Below are 6,000 nucleotides of genomic sequence, written 5' to 3'. Positions count from 1 at the left end.
TTATAATATACTTTGGCAAAGTTATAAATTTGTTTACATTTTGTGATTCATTTAGATTAAAACCACTCAAGTTATAAATTTATTTCATAAATTTTTTAGATGTTGTTTCAGGGTGTAATGGTAGCACAAAAGTGACTAAGGTCTCTGGATTCTTAAATATGAAGTAAACTGATGTTTCATATAAAACATAGTTGAACATTTGCCTTTGAGGGTAATAAAGAGAAGTTTTTCAGATTTTTACGCATCTCTTAATGGCTCTTAATGATGACTTCCAGTTGACAAGCTGGTTGTGGTTGGGGTGGGTCACTGTAGGAGTCTTGAGCTCTTTAATACACTTGAAGTTGGGTTCCTCTACAGCTATATATGCCTGCATAACCTTTATAGGTAGTCTCTTAGATTTGGTAACTGCTTTGGCCCCCTCTTTACTTTTTAAAAACAAAAGAGATATGCTAGAAAAAGTATGGACACAGCCCCTGAACCCAAAATTTGCCAGAACACTGGTATGTAGAAGCCGATGGACTGACTAGCTGCTGTGAACTTCTTCTAAAGGCCAGCTGAGACTGTGCAAATTCAGCCAGATTTGGCCTGACTGCATCATTGTAGCTAATTTTCAAATGTCAGGCCTGAATATGAGCATCTGGAATGACAAACAATCTTCTAGTGTGACATAATCAATGATTCGTCAAATGTTTTTTGGCATCACTGGATAGTTTGACACCCAGACCTGACATCAATGACATGTACCCCAGTGCCTACCAGTAGGAGAGCTTTTGCTCTTATTTTTGTACCATCATTTACCAGAATACGAGTCCACACTTTTCTCCCTCTGGGCATCTTATTTGTACATACAGTGAAACTGCATGAACTAATTGGGCTTATTTTCACTTTCATACCTTAAGTTCTAACTAAAGGGTAGCCAATCCATATCGTCCTCCTCTTGATACACTGAGATGAGTCTATAATTGACATACATAAACAATAATCAAATCCATACATGCTTTTATTGTAGCAACGATTGACAGTCTTTGATCCGCCTCCCCAGTGACCTGGGAACTCATACACATGCTGGGACAGGATGAGAGCAGGCCAAGAAAGGACAAGAATTTTGTTGCATTGTCTGATTTTGTGCCCTCATGAAAGACAAAAATGTAGTCTGACCTGGCCCTTAGTGTTAGTAAGCAGTTAGGAGGATTACCTGGATTGGTGTTCAGACACTGCAGTGTATGACTGCCTCTTTCCTCTTCTTAGACGTTATTGTCATGTGACATCATGCACCAAACCATGATGTCCAAACCATAACAGTTCGATGCAAATACAAATATCATTAAACGCCCATAGCTGTTGATTCAGTATCTGCTTGTCTTGTTCTAGCTCTCTTCCTCTAAGTTAACCACAGTCACAGCAGGTAGTTTTCAAAATGAGTCTGGTTCTGTTTAAGGCTTCTGTCTGTTAAAAGAGAGTTTTTTCTTGCCAGTTGTACTTTTCTAAAAGTTACCAAGTTCTTTGTTCAGGTGGATTTACACTGGGTCTTTAAAACTAGAATAATAAAAAGTAAGGTTTGGGCCTGCTCTTTAGGTAACACCTTTCATGAACTGGAACTATACAAAAAATATTCATTGAGACTGACTGAACATCTATGAGAAATATTTCTCAACAGAGTGACTATTTAAATCAAACTCAAGGATTTTGACAAAATCCATTAAATCAAAAATTGCCTCAGAAACAAGAGCTGTTCAATTGCAGTAATCAATCTCACAGATTAGTCACTGCTCAAGACAATTAAAATATTTAAGTTCAGAGGAATATTCATTGTACTGCTGCTGACAAATGTCAGCTCATAAAGTGGCACTCCAGCTCATGTTTGGCTTGTTCCTTTGTTTCCTAAAGAGCAGTGACAGGGTCATTTATAAATCTCCAGAAGAAGACCAGAGAGAGGCTGGTGTGGCTCACCATTCAGAGGGCAGGTCCAAGGCGAACCCCTCCAGCACTCACTCTCTCCCTCCGCTCGAGTTATAATTACCTCACTGGCAGAGAAGTGGAGAGAGAGAGGGTGCAGGGTGGCACTGAAGCTGCAGCAGAGTGGCAGGGAGACAACAGGACGGAGGATAAGTGGAGCCAGGAGAGATGCTGAGCTTCAGCAGGAGCCTGAACATCCTTGATTTCCATTTTCCCTTCTTAGTTATTGTTATTCTCCCATTTTCAGTCATTTGTACTCCGTGACTCACTGTGTCCTAGTGTATTTGTCTTTGTGACAGCTTTCTAAACTTCATTGTTGCCTGCACCAGTAATGCTCCAAAACCTCAGTCTAAACTGATCCAGACCAAACAGCTGCCTTACTCACAGGAGTGCATATAAACAGAGGCTGACCACAAATTGTAAAACAAACAGAGAGCTGGATTGGTTTTTCCTCAGTGCTTCAAAGGAAAATGCTGCAACTCCCATGAAAAACAGCAAAACTCCATTGATTAGTGGTCAATGGAGGAAATTAAAATGGGGTGTCATTTTCTTAATTGAGGCTTTAAATCAGCAGAGCGGTTCTGCACACAACATATCCTGCATAAAAAGCTGACAGCAATCAAAAACATGTTTGCTGCAGCTGCAATACAGCACAGACACACAAACACAGTAATCCAGATAAAGCTATGAGTAAAGAGTCACTATCTGATTCTGAATCATGACTATTACCTGATTCCTCCATGCTGACGCTGACTCTTCCCAGCATGCATTGGGCAGAGGTTTGATGGTACAAACTGGCAAGGCCTGAATAAAAGAAAAGTAAGGCAGAGACATTACTTATCATTCCAGTTAGTTTCATATCGGCTGTAATGATAGTTGAGGACGTTAAATTGATTAACAATGATTGAGCGCTGTGTCCTGCCATGCATATTCATGGCCTCATCAGAGTCAATGACATGTTTTATATGTGAGACACTTCAACTGACAGAAAACTGTAGAAATACTTTAGCCGTTAGTGAATGAATATTGATCTTCTCGGCTTTCATCACAATGAATCAGCAAATATCTGAAGAAAATGTCAGTGTTTGCAGAACTTATCAAACTCATGCTCTTACTTTGAAGAGACTGTAGGTATTTGAAACATCTATGATATGAAACAGCTTTTTCTTGTTCAGTACCAATGGTTATTTCAGATTTGACAGAACTGTTGTTTTAATATATGGAGTATAAGCTGATCCATATATGAAAAGATGCTTCTAAAAGACCTACATGTTTTTGGAATTAGCAGATATTAGCTTAAGTGAAATATCAGCATCTGCAGGTATGAACATTTCTCATGATTTTCACAGTATAAATCATGTTTTGGCCTTAAATATTTGTAAAACATACAAGTGTACCATCAGGTTTGGTTAGTTGACTCTGGTGCCCTACACTTTAGGAGGCCCACCCTGAGCCCTGTACATTATGAATGAAGGCCCAAAAGTAAAACAAAGCTACAACTTCCACTTCTCCCTCAGCTCTGTCATGCACAAGAGACACTTGGTGTTCTTTACACTAAAAAAACAGATGTATTAGGGCTAGGAAATCAATAAAATTTAGATTGAATTGAAATACATCCTTACTGCTATTTTCAAATCACAGAAGGTGCAATATTTCTTTAACTTAAAATGTTTTTCAAAATACTACTTTAACCCCTTAAAGCCTGAAAACACAAATTATAGCCAGGAAATTCTAATTTTTTGAAACTGAAATGTTTATTTAACTTTCTACTGACATCTAAAAAATCTAAATTTCCATAAAATTTAACATATATATTTTTTGTGTCTCATTTGAGACATTTGGTGTTTTTTGGTAACTGATAATCCACTTGAGGGCATTTTTATCATTCATCAAATTGTATTCAGAAATGTATTATTATTTTTTTTATTTATAATCATATATGATACAACAGGCTTTAAGGGGTTAATACATTTTTGATGCAGATGTTCATATCATGCACACATTCAAGTGTCATTTTTTTTTCTAAAAAAATTGCAAAAAAATCATACTTTCCTTGTTTTTGTATATATTTTTCCATTGAAAATAAAATAAAATAGAACTGTTACCTTGAACACAACAATTTTAATGAAGAATGATTTATTTCTCAGTTGTTAAGAAATACATAAATTGAGGAACTTAAAAATGAATTGCATATAAGTTGTAATACTGGGGAAAAATTAAATCACAATTCCATTATTTTTTTAAATTTCATTCAGCCCTAATGGTTAAATATTAGGCTGTACATCTTGACTGGTCTTACAATTTGATTTGATTATGATTTTCAGGCCAACAATTTCATTCAATTAGATAGCTCAATGCATCCCAACACATCATCTAGTTTCAGTAAATCTGCACATGCCTACTTTTTTGCTAAAGTTTGATCAAATCAACTTTTTGATGACAATGTGATTCTCTTTACAAAAACTTTTTTTTTACAACTTTTAACTAACTGATATTAAACAATATTAAAAATAAAATAATCAAAATAATATTCAGCTCTTATCTTGGGTTAAAGGTTAACATGAAAAATAACTGCCTTTGCAAAAAGGCATGATAAAATAGGCGTAATATTTGAAAGTGTAATCAAAGGTTTAGTCAGGATTTCTCTTTTTCCTAATCCAGAGATTTACCTGTTTTCAAAAATATTTTTGATAAACAATGTTACATATTGGAATCAAACAGCTTTATCATCTCCCTCTCTTTTTCTTTCACACTTTAATTTAATGAGAGAAATAAAATTCAGATCTCTCTGTTAGGATTTTAACTATGAGCTGAAAATGGGACAGGCAGCCTCCTGTGTCATTGATTTTTTTTTTCACCATAACTTTAAGGGAATATTATTTGCACATTGTTAGTGTTTGATTAAGCTGAGGTTCTTGTAAATCGATGAAATCTGGCTCTAAGTTCACTTATTTTTCATGTCATCATGTGGTACATTCAGTCCACAGATTTGTGTTTTGTCTCATAGTTATGTCTGACATTACTGCATTGAACGATCACATCATTAGTGAAACATACAAGACAGGATGGTGTTAAACTGTCCTTTAGGACGGAGGAAATAACAAACACAAAAGACTCCGTCCATCTTAGATTGAAACGTCTTCATCACTGTCATCTTTTTTTGTCTTTCTATGACTTGCTCAGTATCTCTGTTTCTGTCAGCAAACAACACCTGGCTGCATTCATTAGCCTGGTGTTGGAGCTCTTCTAATGCCAGCCGTATACTAATCACTGGAGTTGATCCGTTGAATTGCATCATGTGTGTCTGGTGGAACTGTAAGGACAGAAAATGTTGAACCATTTTTAAAAAGAGTACCATGGAGATGCATTAGAAAAAAAAAACTTTTTGAAGGAGGAGAAATAAACTACATATACTATGAGTTGCCTCTTCATTGTTGCAGAATCGTCCACATCCACATCACGATGCATGGAGGAAAATATTATTTTCAACATCCTTAGTGTACATTGGTATTAGTATCAGCTAAAATGAAATTGGAAATATCAGCATATCGGATACCAGTAAAAATTCAATATCCCACACCCCTACAAAAAAATACATTAAATTACACTCTCACCGATCACTTTATTAAGTATACCTGTTCAGATTCTCATTAATGCTAATATCTAATCGGCCAATTGCATGACAGAGACTGCTGCATTTATGCATGTACATAAACATGGTTAAAATGAACTGCTGAGATTTAATCCAAGCATCAGAATGTGAAGGAAAGGTCATTTAAGTGAGTGTGAACATGCCATGGCTGTTGGTGCCAGACAGGCTGCTCTGTGTATTTCACACTCTGCATTTCTACTGGGATTTCCACACACAATCATTTCTAGGGTTTACAGAGAATGGTGAGAAAAAGACAAAACATCCAGTGAGCATCAGGTCTGTGAGCTAAAATGCCCTGTTGATAGCACAGGTCAGGGGAGAATGACCAGACTAGTTTGAGCTGATAGAAAGGCAAAAATACCTCAAATAACCCACTTGTTATGAAACAGGTT

At 36.3% G+C, this 6,000-nt stretch overlaps 1 long non-coding RNA gene across 1 annotated transcript in view; it reads right to left on the bottom strand.

Moving 5' to 3' along the window:
• Nucleotides 1–2,685: 2,685 nt before the first annotated feature.
• LOC121512560 overlaps nucleotides 2,686–6,000 on the bottom strand; it is a 150,831-nt gene continuing 147,516 nt past the window's right edge. The window contains exon 6 of the long non-coding RNA XR_005992121.1: nucleotides 2,686–2,760. This is a non-coding gene — a long non-coding RNA (uncharacterized LOC121512560). The remainder of the gene's footprint in view (nucleotides 2,761–6,000) is intronic.

This window comes from Cheilinus undulatus, linkage group 7 (assembly GCF_018320785.1).
Source record: "Cheilinus undulatus linkage group 7, ASM1832078v1, whole genome shotgun sequence".
NCBI lineage: Eukaryota > Metazoa > Chordata > Actinopteri > Labriformes > Labridae > Cheilinus > Cheilinus undulatus.
This window is presented reverse-complemented; position numbering and strand designations above follow the sequence as displayed.